Source organism: Accipiter gentilis, chromosome 12 (assembly GCF_929443795.1).
Source record: "Accipiter gentilis chromosome 12, bAccGen1.1, whole genome shotgun sequence".
In the NCBI taxonomy this organism is placed as follows: Eukaryota; Metazoa; Chordata; class Aves; order Accipitriformes; family Accipitridae; genus Astur; species Astur gentilis.
The window spans coordinates 26,112,073-26,136,770 of record NC_064891.1 but is presented as its reverse complement, the minus strand read 5'-3'; the positions used below and the strand labels follow the sequence as shown (position 1 = coordinate 26,136,770).

The window sequence follows — 24,698 nt, the reverse complement described above, 5'->3', positions numbered from 1 at the left end:
CTGTATTGTACATGTAGTTATCAGATGGAATGCATCAGGAATATGGTTTGGTGAAAGTGTGAAGATAGCAAAATAATAAAAAATATCTTACATGTGCAGTGTTCTGGGCTTGATATATCACTATTTTACACCACTTTTGTAATTAATTTGTAATAATTTTGTAAATATTCTGTAATAATGTTTTTGATTGGGGTGGTGGAGAGGAAAGGTGGGTTTGTTTCTCTGAGATGACTGAAGAAGACTGTGAGGAATCCTGACAGAATTTTTTTGACATATATCTCTTTATCCTTGGACAGGAAAATAAATTGTGAGAATAGTGATGAAAAGCAAATAGCCTTTTTAACAATACTCTGTGTCTTTATCTGTAAGTCTACTAATAATTTCAATGCATATTTCTTACATAATAAGTCATTTTGATCCTGATAATTTCTTTAAGATGGCTTTGGTATACCTTTGGGAGATGAGAAATTGTTTTTAGATGTCCCATGTAATCACGATATAATTATTTTGTTATCTTGTAACTCCTGAAGGTAACTAATTTTCTGTTCAAAACAAGCTTATATTAATTTTTTCCCCCTAATAATAGCTAGATATTTGTCAGCTTCAGTCACCATAAACAGCATAAACTGAAAGCTAACGGCTTTAAAAAGAATCCACAGATCCAAGTTGGTATGTAGATTTCAAGCAGATCTTTTATGATTTGGCCTTTATCAGTGGCCAGTGTCAACTCTTATTCCTGGTGCTATTATACAAATAAGGTGTAGATCCGAGTCACTAAAATCTTCCTACTATTTCATTAGGAGGTAGAACTCTTGTTATTTGTAGATCAGGCAGAGTTGGAAACAAATAGTATGTACTGACTGGTGGGCAGTAATGATACGTGGCAAATGTAACAGTAATGAAATGAGTGCTCTGATGGCATGTCATTTTCATACTTGGTAGAGCTGCTGAAAAAAATTGAACAGATGTCAGTTAAATCAATTCAACTCTGTTCTGGGGTGAAATGAGAGAGAAAGTAGCAGAAAGCTGTGCCTACTAGTCCATTGAAAGAATCTCTGTTCTGTTCAAACCTAAGGAGTTTCCCAAGGGGAGAAACCATACACTTGACATGAATAGTGATTTGTGGCATGAAGAGTCCCAGTGTGGATGTTCATGCCTTTGAACTTGTGGACATCCAGTGGAAGCAAAACATTTATGTAGAACTTAAACCCCTCACTGTATTACTACTATGATATTTTTAACTTCTTACGGCTTTTAAGTCCTATTGTGTTTGTCCTAAGGCAACTCTTGTTAGCAAGACAACCTTCATCTTGGTTTAATATGTGGACTCTAAAAACTGTGACACTTAACCTTTCTTATATGAATGGGTCTGGGTGAGTTTTGAATTCATGATGAAGCCCAAAACTGTGACCTTTTATTTTTTTCCATAATTTTAATTTCTGTGTTTAGGAGCATATAGGTAACCTGCTAGTTGTAGGTAATGAGAGTTTTAAATAAACTGACAACAGCAAAGTATATATGATTTATGGTAGTTGATAGTATTGTGCAAATAAAGGATTTTTTAATATGTCCATAATGAACAGTAGCTAAAGAGAAGTTGCATGGAATTTTTATGGTGTTGTGTACATGTTAATATGATTAGCCCATAGTATAGCAGTTCCATTCCTCTCACCATTAACTTTTTTCTACACATACAGCAATTTTAAAAATCTTTTTGAAGAAGCTGGGTGACGATAATCCCCACTCTTACCAATTTTACATTTAGTAGTATATGCAATGCTAATTTTGGAATACAATGATACTGCTGTCTACAAGCAGTGTGACTTGATCATTTTGTCCCTCAGGTCACCAAGATGTCTTTGTCTTAATATAATGATATTGCTGCGTGGTATCTGAAGCATGCAGCAATGGCTGTGTTCAACGTACTTTCTCTCTGAGTTCAATGCACATCTAAGTCACCTCTAGCTTTGTTCTTCCCAATTTAGATTTTAGGATGGGTAATCAGTACAAATAGACAGCAGGTTTTTCAGAAACAGTATATGATGGCCCCTCACTACAGGAAAGACATTGAGGTGCTGGAGTGTGTCCAGAGAAGGGCAACCAAGTTGGTGAGGGGACTGGAGCACAAGTCTTATGAGGAGTGGCTGAGGGAACTGGGGCTGTTTAGTCTGGAGAAGAAGAGGCTGGAGGGGAGACCTTATCACTCTCTACAACTACCCGAAAGGGGATTGTAGCGAGGTGGGTGGGTACTGGTCTCTTCTGTCAGGTGGCCGGAGATAAGACGAGAGGCAATGGCCTCAAGTTGAGGCAAGGGAGATTTAGGTTGGATATTAGGAAAAAAATTTTTTACTGAGAAGGTTGTCAGGCATTGGAATAGGCTGCCCAGGGAAGTGGTTGAGTCACCATCCCTGGAGGTATTCAAAAAGCGAGTGGACAGGGTACTTCAGGACGTGCGTTAGTGGACATGGTTGATGGTTGGACTCGATCTTGAAGGTCTTTTCCAACCTAAATGATTCTATGATACAAATCAAAACAACTCAGATGTCATAGGGTGGCTTGAAAAGTTTTCTTCCCAACTGATACAATTTTAACAGACAAAAATGATTAAACATTTTTAACAGAAATTAAGGAATTCAAGGTCTTGTTCTGAAGCTACAGCTCCACAGACAGTGTCTGTAGGTGTCTTCAGGCATACAATACAATCCTTTAGCATGTATTTAAAGTTTTGTTTGTGTATGAATTAGGGATATGTATCTGTAAACATGCGTGAAGCAAATACAATTTGAAATTTGGAGCCTTGATGTGCAACAAATGTTTATGCTTTCTGTGCAGGTTCTCTCCAGTTAATATTGGTTGTTAAGGCATACAAATCACTTTGAATATATAACTGTATTTTGCATTCAGCCATTTCTGTTCATGAAAATGCAAACTTTGTAACTGTGGAACTTGTATGTGAAATCAGAAATCAAGTCTGAAACTTAGCATATAAATGAACTGTCAAACAACTTTTTAAAATGGTCAGAAAAAGTAGCATTTGGAGAACAAAAATACTAATATTCATCACAAAAAAGAGCAGGTAATGAAAAAAATTACGATATTTTGTTTAATGTGAAAATAAGGTTAGTGCTATGGGTGATGGGAGTTTTGTAAAGCTGAGTTAGTAATTTTGATAGAAATCATGTAAGAGAGGCTTTGATATATCTCTGCAGGTGAACAAAGTACCTGGGATAAAGTAAATTTTACTTTTTTTTTAAGCACTTACGGAAAGATCCTCAAATGTTTCTTCTTTAGAAAGTCTTGGCTTGGTATCTTGCAACTAGTCACATGCTTTTATGAAGCATTGCGTTGGTTTCTCTTATGTTCATTCCTGTGTAAGTGCTAAGTGCACAAATAGAAATTCTGAACTCCATCCAGCTAAATAAATGTAAAATAGCTCCAGTGAGTTTAGTACAGTTATACCAGACTTGTATCAGAGGAGCTCAGAGCACAATTGTCTCTGAGAAACCTGTGTTCTGCTGCTCTGCCTTCTTTAATAGAAAATTTGCCACGTATGATAAACGTAAAAACTTCTTACCTGTTTTTGATGGTGGTGATGTAATGAGCAATATTTTTCACATTTGAGAACTGTTGCCTTAGCATATTTCCAAAAGCTATTTGTCATGTAATCAACTACATACAAACAAAGGTTTTCCAAAGGTGACCTGTAATTGTCAACACTCTAACTGTTCACTTTCCCTACTGTTCAAGGAGGCTGGATTTTTTTTTTTTCCAGAAGGTGCTGAGATCTTCACTTTGAATTACAGACTTTTCAGTGGAACCACTTGATCACCTTTTACTTTAATAAACTTCACTGGAAATGCCCATAAAAGGGAATTTTCTTGCCTTTGCATTTTTTTCTTCTTATTGACTTTTTTTTTTTCTCTTCAGGATATTGTTCTGCAGGATGTTTTCACTCACTTTTAAAGTCAGATAGCATTCTTTTTTTATGCTGTTACTTCTCATTCTGATTCGTATACCTTCTCTCTCCATCCTTGGTTTGTCTTTACTGATCCCTGCAGTCTGTAAGATTAGTATTTTAATTAATGATACTGAAATATAGCTTTGTTGACTCTTGCAGTATTTGGGTTTTTTAACGCCCTAGAGTCAGTGTCAAATACATGTGAGAAACTATAAGCTTATAGTTTTTATGAGCTATAAAAAGTAGGCTTTTTGTCCTTATTCCTGAAAAAAATGAAGCTTGAGTATGTGAAAGCTTGAAGCTTCAAAAATGTATAACCCTCCCACCAAGATTATTTGCTAGCGGTATCTTGGAATTTTGGGGGTATATGACATGGTTCTTAGATGTTTGGGACTGATAGTCTTAATAAAATATTTTTAGAGTTGGTTGGAAAGTGAAGATTTGCTATCCTTCTGAATGCTTGTAAAGTCACAGACATACCTCTGTTCTGTATCTTTGTCTGCATTCCTCTAGTGGCCTGGATTGGCCTAGGAAAAGTCAAGCTATTTGCACATTTGAAAAGTGAAAATTAAATTACTTTAAAAAAAAAATTCAAGTGCAGATGTCTGTCTTTGGGGGATCTCCAGTTGTTTAATTTCACTTTGAAATACTGATGGATCGAATGCTTTTATTCTGCCATATGTCAGTCTGTGCTTATTAAAAAGGAGTGAACTTACTTTACGACCTTAATGCTTCCCTGTGCCAGGTGTGACCTGCAAACATATCACATGAAATATTTGTGTGTCTGCTGTATTTTTTGAGTTGTTGATGAAAAAAATAACTCTGTGCCACCTGGCAGGCTAGTTCAGTATTTGGCAGGCTCCCCTCCCAACCTTATGGAAAATATTCAGGACTATTGCTGTAGAATATGGGAGTAGAATGTCAGACTACCTTTTGAATCTTTGAGTCGTTTTCCACTATGATCCTTATGAGTTGTATTAAAATAATTTGAGTAACCTGGAGAAGAATAAATGAAAATGCCAAATCAATAACTAAAAAACACAGAGAACGGTGCCAGCGGAAGGGTGGAAAAGAGACCAAGGCAGCAGTAAATTCAGCTGTGTTAATGGATATGGCATATGAACCCCTATTACATAAAGTGGTAGGAAGTATTTTGTAAACACATGGGGAAATACTTTGCCTGCTTCCTCTTCTGGACTTGTCAGTGTGGTGTGTTGTCTCTGTGCCTATTTCTTTGTGTACTGTTCTTAGCAAAAGCGCCTTTTCTTACAATAATCTGTCAACAGGAGCAGAAACTGTGTAATTACTGTGTAATACTGTCAGGTTTTCCTCTGCTTACCTTCCCTCTGCTGTTGTATGTATCACAAAGAATGGGGAGCACTGACTACGAGTGAAGAGTATAGCTCCTGTAGAGAGAAGCATCTGCAGTACTGACAGCATCAGCAGTCACATTCATGCTCACTGCACTAGGGTTTAGGTCAAGTTGGCTCAAGGCAGCAGTATGGTAACTGCTGTGTACTGGCATCAGGTTAGCTGCTTTAAGCTCTTGGGGTGTCATTTCCCAACTACAAAAAAGAGTCAAACAAGTGAAAGGTATATGTAGAAGGTTATCGATGCAGTGCAGCAAGTATGATGATAATGTCATGACCCTTCTCTCTTAACTGTTGAGTATTGGGGATGGAGTGTGGCAGACAAGTGAAAGGATGAAGGCAAATACGCATGATGGAGGACTGTCCTATCCAGGAGGGTGAGGTTATCCAGAGGTTATTTAAACATATTGTGCATCCATAGCACCTGAAATATCCTTGTTGCGTTGGATGCAGGCTGCTGTGCAGTAGCAGGTTGGCAAGAAGAGATTGAATGTTGGAGGTGTGGTGCAGTACCTGTGCATTCTTAATACACCCTAAATTCCTGGCAAAATTAAGAGAAATTCACCTGTGATGAGTTTGAGGAAATGTAATTATTAAATAGGCATTCTTGAGCTGCTGGATTTGAAACGCTCTGGCTTTGTTTTATAAAAATCAGAATTGTTCAGGCTTACATTTTTTTAATCACTTTAAAGAAGATTGAGAATATAAGAATAGCCAGTAATCTCACAGGAAAAATGCTTCTAGCAAAGGCTTCTGTCCTCAGTGGCCATTAGCTAAATATTTGGTGAAGAAAAGTGAGAACAAGATAAGCAATCATTAATGTTTCTCTTGCTGTGTCCTCCTGTATTCCAGAAGTTTGGTATTTTTGAGACAGAAGTTGTTTCTGTTCAAAAATTTTGTTTCATAATTCAACATTTTCTGCCTGGTTTGTGTTTTATGATCTCTTTTCTAGGTGCTCAATATGAAGAACAAGTTCTGGCTGCATTGCAAATGCTGTTTTTATGTTTATTTATTTTTAAAGTGATGTCAGGTATAGATACTAGTCCTATGCTGGAAAAAAAAAATTTTCTTGTGTGAACCCACTGTAAGACAGCAGGGGCTTTGAAAGTACTATGAAGATATAACAGCATCCTGATAAGAATTTCTGATTTGTAGCAGATATGAAATCATTGCGAAAGGTAATGTTTATACAGCAGACTTCGGAGTGATTTATCGTGTATGTAGCTTTTTGTTAATATGGCTAATACCCCAAGCTGGTTCATCTAGATCAATGCAGCATATGATACAGAGACTTCCTAATCTGATTCCTTACTGCCTTTGTTTCTGGAAAAATGTGACTCCAGTTAGGTATCCAGCTAGGGTTACTTTCCTTGGAGTAGTGTGTAGGATGGACTGAGCAGGTGTCAGTGTTCTCTGTTCTGGCCTGCCAACACTGCATGAGAGGGGAGAAAGATGGGAGGGTCTTCTTGCTTTATTAAGCTGTTAGGATTGAAATAGAGCACACAAGAAAAAGCAGGAAGACTTATTTACCCTGTGTTTCACAGAGTGGACGTGAAGGTTTTACTTGGTTACACATCAGAACCAGATGACATAATGATATATAATGGTATCCAAATGTTCCTGTACTCTCAAAGCAAATTTTTCTTTGAACCAAAGTGGTTACTGTTGTTGTTGGGTTTTCACCATTAACTCCAATACTTCATGCCTAGTCCAAATACTGTCTATATAATTTACCTCGGAAAATTCAGAGGTAGTATTTAAGGATTGGCTCATATCCTTAAATAGGAACATGAAAAAAAAAAAAGGGGGAGTAGGGGGTCAAAAATACATTCTAATGCTGCTTTTCTTGGGGGGAGAAAAAACCCCACAAAAAAATCCTCTCTGAGCTCTTCCTGAAAAAGATCTGCATGGCTTAATTGTGAATCATAATGCTACTTAAATGCCTGCATTAATTTTATGTTAGATTTCAGTCATCGGTGTGTAGATAGGTGTTTTTATGGCATCATGAACGCTTGATTTGCTGTTGTACTTAAAATTAATTTATTATCTGTCAAACTGCATGAAGAGAATCTGGTGGAGTCTTCCACGACCGAAGAATGTTGAAAAAATACCTACATGTTTGTACAAATGGCAGTGATCTATAAATTCTTTCATAAGAACAGTGATTTCAAGGTGGCATATACTCCTCAATGTAACAAACCTGTAGTGCAATTCTCTGCTTTTCTTTTGAGGATTTGAAAAAAATGAAGACAGGTATATCTGCATGGTTTTGGCTTTTTTTAGGTAGCTGGGGCAATTGTTGAGCTTACATGCATAGGCTCAATTCCTCTCTGTAATTATATTGATTGCAGTACGAATGGGACTATTCACATCAGTTGAGATTTGCATTCTGTAGGTTTGATTTAACATTGGTTTTTAAGTGACACTAGGTTTGTTGCAGAAAATTTCTTCTCTGATTTGATGGAGACTGTGTTTCTGGACTACAGACTTTTTCCTCCACTTCACCCAAGCTTTGTTTCTGAGCTCTTATGTCTCATTAATGTGGAAAAAAAATCTCTGGCTGTCATCATCACATGCAGCTGAAACTGTCATATATGAAGTGGTATTGTCGAAACTGAACTATTAAAAAATGTTGAATGAAATGTTCAGACTCAGAGGCTGTTTGATTTTCATTTTCTGAGCTTGTAGGCTACCTTTGGGTCTCATTGTTAAGGTTTTCTCTGAAAACTGAAAGGGCATAAAAACCTAAGATAGGCTCCAGGAAACAAACCAACTAATAGGAGAATTACAGTAAAAGTTTTTGGTGTCAGCAGTGGTGGGATAAATTTTACAGCAAATTTTGTTGGAAACACAGTTAGGCATGGATCAACTGCCCAGCATCCTTACCAGGTAGAATCTGACCTGGGAAATACTTCCTACTACTTTTTTTGAAAAATAATTGTCAAGATTGCCCCAAATGGCTATCAAATGTTAAAATTATAAAATTAAATGTAGTTCTTATATATAAGGAAGTGTTCTGATACATTTTATTGTATCTTGAAGGTGGGAAATTGGAAGGAAAACTTGCCCCGGGTTGCATCTCCCACAGTCAATTTAGATCCATGTTGCCCCACTTTTTTTTTTTTCTCACTGGAAACTTAGTACATGCTTGGCTAGTTGGCTCAGGAGTTTGTTCATCTGAATGGTCTGGACACTTGATAGTCCATACTAGTTAACCAGTGAAGCAGAACTTGGTGGGGAAATGGAAACAGTATGGACAAAGACTATCTAGATGTATCCCTTTTGCTGTGGAGTTTATAGTTCTGAGGCTATCGGGCTGCTCTCTCATTAGTTCTTTGTTCTTTCTGTCAATGAAAAAGAAAAATGAAAACTTGGCTTAAATTTTGAATGGTGTCAGGAGCATAAGCTTTTTGACACTAGATTCTGGTGGTGTTAATGAAAAGAAAATAAAGCCACACATTCTCAAATCCCTTTTGCAGTAGTGAGGAATATGTCATACTGTCCTGTGTAATTGTCAGTGATACTGTTACCTGAGCTAGTTAAGCTGCAGCACTTCTTAAGGGTTTAGCTAGTATATGGGACCAGATGCTTTTCTTCATGGCTCCAAAGTTTCAGTAACTGGAGAGAACTGCAAAGAAGAGAGCTATAATCAAGTTAGGCTTTAGTGGCCTTGAAAATTATAGCTGAGTCATGATATCCAAGATTTCAGAGTAAATGTATATCAAGTGCACTTAAATTGCTAACCCTTGTGCAAGTACTACTGTGTTTTTCCCCACTGTAAGAGTACTTTTGGACTAATGATTAATTTATGTGTGAGCTCTGTATTACCCAACTGGTAATAGATCAGAATGGATCAAAGCAGACTTTGAGCTGGCTCAAGCTAGAATTGCTTGGGTGTTTTCAAAGGAGCAATGTTGAATTTAGCAGGAGAGAACACGATCCACTGGGGAAGGTAGATGCTTCTTTAACTAACAGGGTGAAGGCAATCGTGGCAGTTTTTTAAAGTGACAAAAAATATTATACATAAAAATACTTCCTAGAGACCCTAGGGCACATAAATCAAACAGTAGCCCATCATACATGAGAGACTTTTTTTTTTTTTAGTAGGAAAAAGGGAATAAGTAATTAAGTAATATATTCTAAATCTGTCAGGATTTGACTGTCAGCAACAAAGTCAAAACTGGGATGTGAGTGGTGATTACTGAAGTTTGACCTCATACCTGGAAATATTGCAGAGAAACTTTCTAGTGCTTAGTGAGCTAATTTTATTCCTCTGAAAGCATGAATCAGTTTACTTAGCAAGTCCACTCTGCTCTGGCGAGACCACACATGGAGTACTGTGTCCAGCTCTGGAGTCCTCAGTACAAGAAAGAGTTGCTCCCCCTGTTGTGGCCCTCCTCTAGACCTGCTCCAAAAATGCTCAGAGGGATGGAACATGTCTCCTATGAGGAAGGGCTGAGAGAGTTGGGATTCTTCAGCCTGGAGAAGAGAAGGCTCCAGGGAGACCTTATTGTGTCCTTTCAATACTTAAAGGGGGCTTATAAGACAGGTGGGGACAGACTTTTTAGTAGGGTCTGTAGCAATAGGACAAGGGGTAGTGGTTTTAAACTAAAGAAGGGTAGATAAAGACTAGATATAAGGAAGAAATTTTTTACGATGAGGGTGGCAAAACACTGGAACAGATTGCCTGGAGAGGCTGTAGATGCCCCAACCCTGGACACATTCAAGGCCAGGCTGGATGGGGCTTTGAGCAACCTTATCTAGTTGAAGATGTTGCTCATTGCAGGGGGGTTGGACTAGATGACCTTTAAAGGTCTCTTCCAACCCAAACCATTCTATGATTCTGTGAAAAGAAAAACTTGGCTAAGTAGATAAACAGGGTACAAACCAATACTCCTGAAGTAGAACTAATGCTATTTCACAGTCATTGTCTTTGTTGAGCAACCTGACCTAGCAGTTGCATACTTACTCCCTTCTCCAGTAATGCCTCATACAGAGCCTCATACAGAGCCTCGTCAAGCCTCAGGTTTTTGTTACCTGTCCTGCTGAGTTACAAAGCCCAAGTGAAGCTTCTCCTGATCTTGTGGTGTGAGCTACTTCTGTTCTACTGCCTACTTCTTGTCTTGTTGCTCTAGATAAACACTACTGCTTTGCTGTCTTTGTCTGCAATTTAAGCATTTATATTAAAATATGTCACGTTCACAGCTAACGCAGTTCTCTTGCATGCAGGTATCTTCGGAAGGGATTCTGGACACCATCATTTACAAGGACTTTAAGTCTCATGCCCTTCATCTTTTTTCCAGGATACTCTCTTTGCGTGCTAAAGGTGAAAGTATCTTAGATAATGGTGAAGCACAAATGCTAGACATAGTTGTCTTAGCCTTCGATACGTTATTGTAGCTATGAACTTTTCTCTGCTTATTTATATATTTCTTTTTAACAGAAATGTTTTCCAAATGTGCTTTGGAGATATGAAGAAGAAAAAAAACCCAAAAAACAACAACCCAAAACAGAGAATGTGTGGCCTTTCCACTGGTTCCCTAAATTCCTCTCTTCTGCTTTCTGCAGATGTCAGTAGAACTCTGTTTATGATCCTGTCCAGAGCTCTTTAGAGGGGTGAAGAAGAGGAAGCTTTCTGTTTTATTTCAGCCATCAGGATTACCGATATTTTGCCTTAGAACTTGCTTCTGAAATAAACAGAGATTCCAGAATCAAGTTATTCTTAATGCTGTGCCTTACTGACAAAACTGTGTACCTCATCTGCTGCTGTCTTGCATCCATCACCTCTGTTCCTTTTCAGTGTCTGCCCTTTTCTCTCAGAATGAGTTGCTGCTTGGTTTCATTCTTTGCTGGTTCTGTGCTTGAAACTGTCCTTGAAAAGATTTTGTGGATATTTCCAAAAACAGATCATCAAAGTAATGCTATGTGGAATGTCCAAAAGAACAACTGCATGATTGTGGGTTAGATCTGTAGGCTTGTTTTGCGTCTAGTGCAGTTCAAGGTGTTAAGTAAGTATGATGTTAAAAAACTTTAAAGAAAGTTAAATGACTTCTTCAACACAGTACCATGAAAATTCACCTCTGTGAGAAAAATTCAGATTCAAGATGTAGAGCAGGTTTAGACTAGCAAGTCTGTACCTTGAAGAGCTTGGTTGTAATGAGTGTTTAGTAGCCATGCTGGAAACGAAACAGACTTCCTTTCCTAGGATGCTCCTTTATTCAATCAGTAAATCCTTAATTCATTGCATACCATAATCTGTGAAAATTACTAAAAATTTTCTTGCCGCTGTCTAGTCCAGAAATTGGTAACTGTTTCAGTTCACTAGGCACTATCTGTCTGGTTGGCGAAGAGCTAGCACAGACAACAAAAAAGCAGTGTACCTTTGTTTTGCAGGATTTGTTTTGCTGACTTTTTTTTTTCTACATGAGGCACTTGCTTTTGATGCGAGCTTCAAATTTATGTTGTCTTTTATTTTGAATCCTTATGTTCTAATGCAAAGCTTCAACTTGGAGTTGAGAGTTACTTGAGGGAGAGCGTGCCATGAATGCCTTCTGTTTGTCTGTGAAAGGGAATGTCTCTGTTCTCCAGGAATTTTGTGTTGGAACACTGAGCTGCAGATGGGAAAGATTGTATCACTGCTCCAAAGGACAAACGTATAGAAAGGTAACTAGCAGGCTCGGCAGCTAGATGTAGGCAGAATGGAAATAGACATAGCAAGGTAGAGGCAGAATAAGTTTTAAACAAGATAAGATTTATATTTAACTGTGCCATTATGTTGGATTTATATCTGTTACGTCATTGCACTTATTGGCACACGAAGAGCTTTGTAATGTTGATTACACCTAAACCCATGTAGAGCTTTTTCATGTTGATTACACCTCCACCTGATACTGTTTACAATAGCTTTAATGAAAATATAACTAGCCATAAACCCTAGAATTTTAATTTATATTCATGGTGAATAGTATTAGTGTATCTCCTAGTAGATTTCATGGTTGTACATTAATAAAACTTTCTGCTTTTTATTACCATGTATGAAAATAAAACATGGTGTCAAGAGAGATGTAAACCATTATTCCACCTTCAATACAGAGTAATACTGCAGATGGGTAACTTGAAATTCATGTCTAGATTCACTTTGTTCTTACAGTAAAAAGAAGTACTTGGGCTCAAAGCTTCTGCTAGGCTAGTAAGTCATCAAAATGAGTAAAATCTTCATTATGGTTTTGATATTAGGAGTTTTAAATTTTGCTCTTTAAGTGATGCAAGCATTTTCCTTTAGTTAGGGTGAGGCCCAATATACATCTGCCTACTTATCAAAAAGAACAGATGCTGCCATTAGATTGCTCAAATTTACCATCAGAAATTGGTGTTGGTTTGATTTTGCAATTCTTTTTTGGCACTTAGTCCTTATACTCAGTTATTTTTTTCATGTTAAATGTCAGCCTTTTAATGATGGCTTCCCCATAATGCATATAATGGGGAATTAAAAAAAAGGGGGGGGAGGAAAAAAAAGTAAGCTATGCTGGGGTTTATTGTAACTTCCTTTTGCTAGATATAAAATGCAGTAGATTTGTGGAATACAAAGCTGTTTCCTCAGGACACAGAACTTTGCCTCTTTGTGCATGTGGTATTTTGCACTGTTTTCCATGCTATAGAATATTATGGCTTAATTCTCTAGCACAGTGCATCATCATTGTTGCTTATTTGCTTCGACTTGTCAGTCTTGGTTTTTTAAATATATAGAATATGTAGTAAAACATTGCTGGCTTTTGAGACTTAAAATGAAGTCAGTGAATGAACTGATTTTCCCTTTCACATGATAAATAAGTGTGTGTTTGTTTGCAAAGTAGCATGTTTGGCATTGAAATGTAATGTAAACCCCAGGAGTGAAAACGAGGAGAAGAGAAAGGGAAGATGGTACAGAGCAAAGACAAACGGTGGCAACTTTGACATGGTTGTTCTTGTGGTCCAGGACAAGGTAGTTTTGATGCTGTACATGACATACTGCAGTTTTTTTGCAGGAGGCTTTCACATAGTCAGTGAATGTTTGTTAAACATTCAGTAAGTCTAGCTGACAAGTGTGCTATGCTTGCAGAACCAGCGGTCTAGAAACATGGAGGACAATGTAAAGGGTGTTTGCGTAAGAGCGTAGAAAAAGCCTCCTGCTAATATGGTATTAGATCTTTGTCATTGAAGTTGTTTGGTAGGACAAGCCAGCACCAGGGGAAAATCTGCCAAGGGAACAAGTACAATTGGTTACCAGCATTTGAAATATCCATTCAAATTATGACTTTGATCTGTTGATAAAGTTTGGAGTAGGAAAGTAGAAGTAAGCGTCTGACACTGTTGGTAGTTCAAAATCAGCAAAACCTTTGCCTTCAACTAAGTTGTCTGGAAGACAAGGTAATTGCTGTAAGGACATCATGATTGCATGCAGGAAGGAAGAGCAAGCAACCCAGTGGATAACCTTGTGGCTCTCTGAATTAGTTGCTGTTGGAATGTCACCAGGAGGAGGAGGCAAGGTACAGCTGCAGAAAGAACCAGGCACATTCTGGTTCTTAACTGTGTTTTCCTGGTCACTTCTGTAGCAGAACTCTGCTGTGATCCTGTGACACTGTGTTTACACTAGTCTGTCAGAGACCTGTTAGTACTAAGGCTTTAGTGTTGCAACTGTCCTTATTTTCCCTTTGTCTAGAAGGCATTAAGGCTGTTCTGTCATATAATTTCAGTGGATTTAGTCTCCCATCTTTCCACTTTCCCTCTCCCATCTTGTGCTTGAGGAGGGGTGTTGGGGGTGACAGGTGAGATCATGCTCCAAGAGCACTGCAGTGGGGAGGCGATAGTGGTGATGATCTGCTGTGTGTTCCCTTGTTCCAGGGTGAGGTCTGACCACACCTGAGTGCCATTGCATCTTATGACCATGACTGACAAATCTGTTGATTTTACTGACAGTTTTCTTAACTGCTGTTGTAAATCTAGAGAGATGTGTTTCCGTTTAAGCCTTGATTTTTAAGCTTACAAAATTTAATTTAGATTAAATATTCCTGTTGGCATTCAGTAAAGAATGTGTCCTTCAGTTCTGCTCAAATCCTGTTTGCTGATACAGGTATTTGGTTTGGGTTAATATTGGACAACAACCTTTTATGCATCTCTTCATCTCAAGACAGGTTTTTGCTGGATATCAGTTTTGGTTTTGGGTTTTTTGTTGCTTCACACACAGCATCCCCACACCCCTCCCCAGCATGAAGTGTTTATTTTCTTTTCATGTGACTTATTTCTGGAAACCATCATTGCCTTCTCAGAGATACCAATCCTGGGCAGGGAGTATCACGAATGCAGAACTGTACAGGAATCTTTTTAAAGATGCATTGTTTTAGTGTCAAATACCCTCCTTTTAAAAGGTTTGTGAGCAGTGGCTCATTTAAATAGATTTTATGGTTATTTACCTCTTCTGATGAGCCTCTGAAGTACAAGTAGGTAGTAGGGTAGGGGGAAGTGGAGGGAGATAGTTGGCTTTTCTTTCTGTTTATTATCTGAAAATGAGTCTGGAGTTCTGTTTTTATTTGCATACATTGTATAAGTGACAGAGCTTAAGCTCGTAGAACATATTTGCAGAAGAATTGGGAGTGAGGGTTTAAAGTGATACTTGTTTTGACAAATACGCTATGTCAGGTAAAAGCAAGTTATTTTGCTCAATTCTTTCTTTACAAAAAATCTTCAGTATCATATACTTTTGTAAGTCCTAAGCTGTCTTCTAAGCAAGCCACTTAAAAGATTTTATATTGTTGTTTGATTAAAGGAAGAGCTGTGCTGTCTAGGATTTATATATAACATTGCAAGAGAATCTTATTACAAATTTTAAGTTATCTGGGTAACTTGGTAAATTCATCTTGGTAAATTAGCAGATTTTCCAGGTTAGGAGTTGTGCCAGTGGCAATCATATGCATAGCTTAAATTAGTGTATAGCAAACAGAGTAGTTTTTTATGGAGGCTATTTTTTTAATCAAGATTTCAGTGATGGCATGTCACCAAGTAAGGTAGTGGGTATTGTTTTGTGATTGATTAGACACCAAATTTAATTTGCATGTTGCCGCCTCTGAGCTTTAATGTGGAAAACAAATGTAGGATTTAGAAAAGTGGGGATTAGTGTTAGCAAGATCCATATAAAATTATCTTGTACTGTTTTAAGAGCAAGTAAGAAATTGCTGGCTTGCGATTCAGAGTTAATTTTTCTAATGTGCTTGTGTTAACAGTTTTATAATTAAGCTTCACTTAAAATTATAATAATAATTTCCTTTTCCATTCAAGCATAACAAAGCATTTAAACAAGCATTAATAAGCCTCATATCAACTTTGAAGAGTAAGTATTATTACCCCTATTTTACAGTTGGGTAAACATAATTGAGGGTAAGTGATTTGCTCTGAAGTGACAAATACTTCAAAGGGCAGCTCCTGGACACTCCTCCAACTGTGTGGACCACAGTGTTAAAGTCCAGGTAGCTGGGTGGATCCTTAGATATTAAGATTTAATAGCAAAAAAATGAGCTCAACAATGCTTAATGTAGATGAAAAAGCTTTGTGTAAGTAACATGCATTGTGGCAGAAAGCGTGGGTCTGAGATTTTGGGGGAAAAGACAAGGACTTGGTGTTTTGGTTGATCTGCCTTTTTTTTCCTGAGGTCTTCTGCTCAGCTTTTTCCGTAAAAATAGTCGTTTCTCTTCTGAACAAGCTTTTGTGCCTTTCTGACACATAAATGTAGGCACTTGAACTCCAGCTGTGTGAAGGCCCAAGACAGGCCTGCAGATCTGCAGTGCATCACCCTTTGTGAGGATAGAGGTCTCTCTGTGCTCTCTGCTGCTATGGAGATTAAGAGCCAAGGAGTATGGCCTGTAGTGGATGACCATGAAAGCAATCCATGAGCCTTTGCTGGGCAAAGCATCATGGTCAATCTGTTATATCACAGCTCGGGCAGGAAGACCCTGAATCTTGGCTGGGATATAGCACTTTGATCCAGCCCTTGACAAAATGCCCAGCCCAAGCTGGATTTGAAGGACCTCATGTGTTCTCTCAGCTCCTCAAAGTATTGCCATTTTCTTCCAAGCAAAAACTTTGTACAGAACCCCTCTACAATGTTTTCTGTGCTCAAGGCATATGTTGCTGAGAAGGGTGTAAGCAGAAGAACAAAGCAGTCAAACATCAGTTGCATGTTAATACAGGGAAAACTTTCTATTAGGAAGTAGATAGGTGGACCTCATCATGATGCGTTTAATGAATAAAAAAAACTAATAGAGTAAAATTGCTGGGCTAAATAAAAGCTGACCTTGCATGTTTGGGGGTATTTTAGTGTAAATTCACAGGAAACATATGTAACCAGCTGCTTCCGGAAATATATCCTAAACTGCACCACAGCAGGAAATGCAGAATAAATAATTACAGATGCCTTGATGGAAGGCATACCACAGCAGATAAGGAATAAAAAAACCTTCCTTCCTTCAGAAGAAAAAAAATTAAGTCACACAGTGAGAAAGTAGAATAAAAAAATAATGAAAAAAACTGGAAGCAAACCATCATAAATACTGAATTCTCTCTCTTGGGGAGAGGGAGAATTTCAGTGTGGCCAAAGACTGCTGATATCTCCTGACTTAAATTACACTCCAGTGTAACTTACTGATATTTTCCACAAGTGTCATCACAGTATTTATGTAGTATGTATAAAGTTCACAAATACAGAAGTCGGTGCCATTCACATTGATCAACAGCTTACATCCCTATGACTGAAAAGACGCTTCCCCATATAACAGCATATACATTGTTGTATAGTATATATAAATCTGACTATATGTATTGTAAATTCAAGACTACAGATTTACAGGCGAAACATCTTGACATGACTGAGAAATCTGTTATTTTTCTGAGAGGTAATTTAGATATGAGAACAGAAGGTATTTTTGACAAGTATTTAACCTTTGTTCAGATTAGAACTTCAAGTGCTTACCATATCTAAGCAGTATTTGGCCCTAAATTAATTATTAAATAGAATTTGCATTCAAGCATGTTAATATTTGGTCCACAGATTAAAGCAGCAATGAGACAGTGTTTGGTACCTGACTACAACGGAAGGAGAAACAAATTAAAATAGTGCTGTCTCTCAGTTCATTTTTAGGAGCAAGCAACTATGATAAGGAAGATTTTTTTCTGATAGGAAAGAATAGAATACTTTTGCTGCATTGTTGGTGTCAGTAGTAGACTAGAAGTAACTTTAGTCTGTCTCTAGGAGGACTAATAAGACAACCTCAAAGTGAAGGAAGCAAGATAAGCATTGTAATCAGGGTACATACGGAGTTGGAATGGAAGAAATTAAAAATTTGGGATACTCCTTTGCATTATTAGTCTGCAGTTAATTTTTTAACTTTGATTTGAGAAACAACAGCATCCATTGACTACTGAATTCTTGTTATGGAAAAAAGTATTCAGCTGCATTCTCTCCTTTCTGGCTGCTTTATTGTTACTGTCAACACCATTTCTGGATCCAGTACTACCCACAGGACTAAAAAAGAGAGAGCTCAGTTTACCAGGATAATTGCATGCGTACTTAATTTTAGGCAGCTGAATCATCCTGACAAATCTAACTTTGAGCACTGCCTTAATCAGACTGTTCAGGTACTTAAAATTAAGCACAGCATTAAGAACATTACTATGTTAGGTTTGAATGCAGAAAAACATAATTGCAACACAGCAAATAAAAAGTTTCCACAGGCAGAAATCACAGTTTTCTCTCCAGTGTACATCTTTGACAGCCTCCCACATGCACAGTTGTATTTACATCATAGCTTTCTTCAACCCTAGCAATATCGGCATGATTGTTGGCTAAAGCTGCTGAACTTTGTCATTGCTTCCTAATGTTAGAGTCCAAGAGCGAAATAAAAGGCGTAATTCTGAAACAGAGCTCTCATTATTAGATACCAGACAGCTATAATCCCATCTGTGTAGATCTACAGCCAGGATTTGGGTCATGTGAAATACTCCCTCCCTCCAACCAGAAGCCCTCTAATGATTATTCATGATTAATTCAAAAGAGAGCAGTGCAATATATTGCTAAGTGAATGTATTCTCATTTTATAATCCTTCCCACTGAACAGCATTTCAAGCAGCCATTATTGTAACAGTCCTGACAGCTCCGTGATTAATCCTCATCCATGTGTGTCAGGTATTACTAACACTTAACTGGTCAGAGCTCAATCTTTACTACTGTGAGTCTGTTTCTTCATGCAGTGCCTGAGTGAAGCTGTCATATGTGTCGTACTGTCAAGCTAGAATGCATAAGCTATTTCCACTTGTTAATTTGTTTACTGACACTTCTTATGTAAAGTGCATTTCTAAAGATGGTGGTGGCAGTTCTAATTGCTGGTGCACATGTCAGTTGTTGATTCTGCTGTTCTTTAAGTATAAATAAGTGTGCTATGTATATGTTTCCTATTCATGTTGCCCTGATACTCTGCTGATGTCTCAATTTGCTGTGATTGCGGTGCTGGGCACCAGCGGTCGTTATGTGTAGGAGCAGTCTTGACTGTAGAAGGTGGCTTAGCTCTCCTGTCGGGAGTATTTGTCCTGCTATTCCTGGGTGCTAAGCTGTTGTCATGCAGCAGTTGCCACAGTGGTCAAAATAGGTTTCATCTGGCATACTCTGCAACTGGATCTTCTAAAACACTCTTTACAATTTCAGATTTAGAAGTGTCTTTGAATTCACTGGCTGTGTTCTGTCAGATAAGAGTAGATGTCCCATGCATTTGTCTTCTTTCATCACAAACTAGATTTTACCTGGACTGACCTTAAAGTTTTCTGCTTGGGCCTTTGCCATCTCTAGCTTCATCTGCCTGAACTGATGCTTTTATCATGTCATCAGCTATTATACAAATGCTGGCAACACCTTCAGGTTTTTCTGTGTTCATTGGCAAAAATACTTTCTCAGCTGAACTGATTGCCGAAAATTAAGTAAATGGAAAAACGTTCTTTTTTTTTCTTCCTTCCCCCCACGCCCCTTCAAAGTACGTGGTTCAGACAGTTGATTGTCTGATCTGATTTGTTAGTATCTGTATGGATTACTAAGTATGTTTAGCAATTTGGCTGCACTGAATGCCTGGTACGAGGACTCAGGAATGCTGTCTCAGGATAGCCTTGTTAAGATGTCTGAAATCTAGGTGGATCCTATTCTTGCTATGTCTCTCTCAAGTTTTTGCCAGGCTGTCATCCTGTAGAGTGGGCTTGTTTGCTTCAGCTGTGAGTTCCTTCTTTTACCAGCTCTGCGCATAGAGCTCCCTACATCTGTCATTGCAAAGAACGTATTTCTGCATCCACATATGATGGTGGTGACTCAGCAATTGGTGTATTTATTTGGCTTATTCAAGGGCTCTTGTACTTCATCAAAATTTCTGGATATTGTGTAATCAGCTCTTTTGGTGTTGTGCATCTTTGTTTATAGTAAGCTTATAAAGCATTCTAGCTTTAACTTTACACATTTATCCAGTTGATATTAAAATATAAGTGGGGGAGAACTGAAGAGTGGCCTTGTTCTTGATTGTCATTTCTAATGGAGGATTTCACCAGTCACTCTTCCTTGATTTCTGTATATTACAAACATAACATTCAGGTGATTTTTAAATACCTTTGATACCCTTTTCAAATGTAGGGTAGTAAAAAATCTTAGCTGCAGTACTAAATTTGAAATGTATAGGTATATTGTTTCCATACTGAACAAAGTATAGTTGAATTCCAGTCTTCCACTCTAGCAGGTTTCCTTCCACAGCTGTATGGTTCAGAAGTAAGACCTGATGTGCAAGAGTGTACGCGAGGATCCCGGCTAATAGCTTGCAATGCCTAGGGGGAGAATGTCTGCAGTTTGGGTATTTTTGTGCAAAGTTTTTCCACATACTGAGAGTGTTCCTCTGTTGGTGTGAGGGTTAAGGTATCTGCAGGTGGCTTGTGGTCAGTTTTCCCGCTTAAATTGTAGTTTGGAAGCCACTGTACTGTGTAATTACTCTTAATCTGTGATACCTCATACACAAGAACAGCTTGATCACATCTGAGTTCAGCAAACAATTTGTAGGTGTTGTATAGCTGAATTTTTGGCTATTTGTGCAGGAGAACAGACATTTAATTTTCTGCATTTTTGCTGCTACTTCAAATACTGAGCATATTCTGGGTGGCTCTGTACAGAGTCTTTTCAATTTGTGTGACCTGTCGCTCTGTGTTTACTTTCATTGGTCCAGTTCCTCCTTCCCTTACCTTGAAAGTGCTTTTGTGCAGCTGGTTACACAGGCTGGTCACTATGAGACCTTTGGGTTCTTGTGACTTAAGGCAGGCTCTGCAATTCTACATTGCTTTTTGCACCTTAAAGTAGGAACTTTCAACACCTCTTCTTTTTATCTAGTCATCCATTGTTCCATAACTGTAATTCTTCTTAATTCTCAAGAGTTTTTATTTTTATCTAAGCTATTCTTTCCTTACATGCACACACTAGTTAAACACAAGCATTAAGTACCTTTATTTCCTGAAGAAAAGAAATCTCTACTGGTGTGCCTTCCAGCATCAGGCTTCCTCTTGATAACTTTACAGATAATAGGAAAGACAAGTGTTGTGAAAGAGAGAGATATTCCAAGTAAATTTAAATATTCCTATATTGTATACATCTGGTCATGGTGGGCATTTTTGTTCAAGCAGTAATGTATTGTGATTGTTCTAGCTGTTGCTTAGCCAGGATGGCAGTTTGCAATCTATTCTTCCTTTTCCTTTGTATTCAGCACGGAAGTCAGTCGTAAGTATAAAGTGACAGTACATCTAGACTAGCTTATTGATGAAAGAGATGATCATACCTACTGCTGCCCACAAATACATGTCCTTCCATGCAATAGAAACATCTCCTTAACCTCTGCTACTCAGGGGTTGCATTGCAAGCTGTATGTAATAATATAAACAAGCTATGTTTAAGTATAAAGATATGGTGCTTATTTCCTTGATTCTTAGATGCTCATACTGCCTATCGGTAGTGTAAGGTACTGTGAGCTGAAGCTACCATTTAGGTTTCATTTCTCAGGTCCTTTATTTTGGCTGCTGGGACTTCCTCACAGGTCTATTTGTTTTGTTCTGTCAGTCTGCAGTAAGAAACCTTTTTTCCTACATTTGAAGTTACTCTAGTCACTGCCATCCATTTTGGTTTTATCCTTGCTGGCTTCATTCATTGTCTTTCATTGCAACTGGTAAAGAAAACCTCATTTTCTGGCCTTGACTGTTTCAAGGGGTTGTCAGAAGGAATGGAGATGCTAAATTTTTGGCATCGCTCACACACACACATGTATTATCCCATGCTTTCTCTGTTTGTTGTAGCTGGGTCATTCAAAATAGAAAAGTGTGTGCAATGAGAGATGATTGATCAGTAGGCAAATACCAGGACAAAGCAGATAAAACAATGTGTTTAAGGTTGTGGAGGAGCATTGATTCTTAAAATGAGTTTTAGGCACAAAGGCCAATATGAAGAAAACTGACAAAAATCCTGCAGCAGTAGACTCAATATGTCTTCATGCAGCCTGTGCATTTGTAAATTCATAATGATAGCAGCTGCTGGACCAGCTAGTCTCTCTGGTTCTGTCCCTCTCCTTTCCTGTGAAAGGGTAAGAGGAAGAAAATGGGAATTGCATTACATTTCCTGTTCCTGTTTATTTCAGATCTGGGAAGGGGTTCTGCTTTACTCTGGTAATTGGGTTATATACTGCAGGAGGCCAATATATCTGTGTAATGAATAGTCTGTTTTGACACATTATGTATTTCTAAAAAGTACATGGAGAAAGCTGGTTTTTAATGTTAGAATAACCAGAGTTTGGTTTACTCATCTATAAATACGCTTCTCTGCTCTCGCGTAGAATGTGCATAAATCACATTTCAAACATGAGATAATCATCAGCAGTCAGTAAAAAAGATATTTCCATGGCAACAGTTGCTAAATTAAACAGTACATCAGTACCTCCTCCCTATTTTTGTCCAGAAACCTCCCTGATTTTAGCTCAGATAACATGTACCTTACTGATGAGTAACAAAATAATCATACCTATTACAAAATAATAAATTCACCATTGCATGTGTAAAGAGTTATTAGAGCAAAAATTAGAAATAATTAATTACTGCTGGCAGTACTGGGCATCAGCCTTTTATAATCTGCACTCTGTAACTCTCCATAGGCCCTGTCAAACACTTCAGTATGGTCTTTCTACACACGTGGTGGAGTTGCTGTAATTGTATTTCAAAAGCTCTGGAAAAATCTTCTGGCCTGGATGAAAATCTGACCAGTCTTCTGGGTTCTGCTTGAAAGAAAAGAAAAAAATGTGGAAGTGATGGCACTTCCCAAAGCTTTATCATCTTTCTTCCTATTTTTTATATACATCCAGGAAAATTACTGTTTTAAGGAATAAACTGACATTGTTCAGCAGACATTTGGAGGTTGTTACTCCTACATGTGGCAGGTAACATTAGAGTGAGCTGAGATGATTACAGGATGATGGACACTGGCATTCTGGTCTGATGTGGGGGCTGCTCATTTGATACCATACTTGATGGGAAATAGTAAGAGGGATGGAGGCAGGTCACGAGGGACCTTTACAGGAGCAGACAGGTGGCTCACCTGTGATAGATGGAAGATGATGTATATTAAGACCATTATGCAGAAAGCATCTATGGAGTTGTTACCTTGTGATGCTCCTGAATCGAAGACAGCGGCCAAGGAGAGTAGTCCCAAAGAGGCTGCAGAGGGGGAGGTATCACCGGCAATTTGCAGTGTTGCAGCACACTGTGGGGCTGGTTGGTAGGGGAGCAGCCCCTAAGGGCCCTGAGCTGTTAGGGGAACATCCTAAGGCCTCATTCGGCTTGCACACTTGCCTGTGTCTGAAAGTTGCAAGGAGGGATGGCACATTCTGCTGCACAGTTTCTTCCCTGTCTTCTTTGGATCATCTGTTTCACCTTTCACAGTAGTCATTATATGTGAAAGTTAAATTAATTAGTTGTGCACAGTGTCTCAATTGCTTTTTCACAGTCACCAGAACAATTCTGCTGAATTTCTTTACATCCTACACGACTAGGGACCTCAAGCAGAGGAGAATGGGGACCTCAAGCAGAAGCATAGCTGATACTTCAGTTTACCTCAGTCCCCTCCTTCCAAGTCAACAGAACTTCAGAGGAATGAGACCAGTACTGTACAAGCAGGGAGTCATTTTATGATAGGTCTGCAGGCTCACAGGGCAGAGACAGAGCTTGCTTGAGAGTGTTATTTATGCATTTATCATTGCTGCGTTACTGCATGTGGCTGTTCCAGGAAATATATGGGTAGATTTATAAACTCTTTGGAAAATTAAGTGTAAGACAATGCCAGTTAGTAGTTCAGTTTGTGCCCCAGGTCCTTTTTCAGTGTGCTCAGAAGTGGCTTCCTCAGAACATACTTGGGTGGATTTTCACTGCAGTTAAATGGAGAGGAAACCTTATAATTTGAGAGGAAGAGTAAATCTTAGAGGTTGGCAGAGGGAGATGGAGTTTGTAGGTTCTTTGTCCCAAATCTACAGTGACTTCAGGCACATGATGAGTGTTTTCCTCTTTCTGGATATGTCCTCTTCCACAAATATTCTTATGAATGTCAGGGCAGTTACTTATTAGCTGGTGAAAAGAGCTTTGTAATGGGTTTGTGTGGCAAGGCTTTGGTAGTAGGGGAGTGTCCTGGGCTCAGCTGTGATAGAGTTAATTTTCACAGGAACCTGGGAGGGGGACACAGCTGGGACAGCTGACCTGAACTAGCCAAGGAGCTATTCCATACCATGTGACATCATGCTCAGTATATAAATGGGGAACGGGCTGGTGGGGTGCCTTCTCGGCTTTCGGGGGGGAAAGCACTGTGCAACACTCACTTTGTACATTCTTTTCTTAGTACCGTTGTTGTTGTTGTAAATTCTCTTCTTATGTTGTCCCAGTAACTTGTCCTTATCTCAGCCCTCGAGGTTCCAGGTTTTTGTTTGGTTTTTTTTTTTTTTCTTTTCTCCTTTCTGATTCTCCTCCCCATCCCACTGGAGGGGGGTGGGAAGAGTGACTGAGTGTCTGGGCTGAAACCACAACAGGGTGCTACAGGCATGGCTTCTGTGAGAAGCTGCTAGAAGCTTCCCCTGTGTCTGACAGAGCCAATGTCAACTGGCTCCAAGACAGACCCACCACAGGCCAAGGACGAGCCAGACAGCAATGGTGGTAGCACCTCTGGGGTAACATATATAAGAAGCGGGGGGGAAACCTGCGTGACACCAGTAGCAGTCAGAAGAATGAGGAATGAGAATGTGTGAGTGAGA

General features: G+C 38.6%; 1 protein-coding gene across 8 annotated transcripts in view; it reads left to right on the top strand.

Moving 5' to 3' along the window:
* Positions 1 to 24,698, top strand: part of MAPK10 (mitogen-activated protein kinase 10) — a 315,557-nt gene that overhangs the window by 5,358 nt on the left and 285,501 nt on the right. The gene's annotated exons all lie outside the window — the stretch shown is intronic.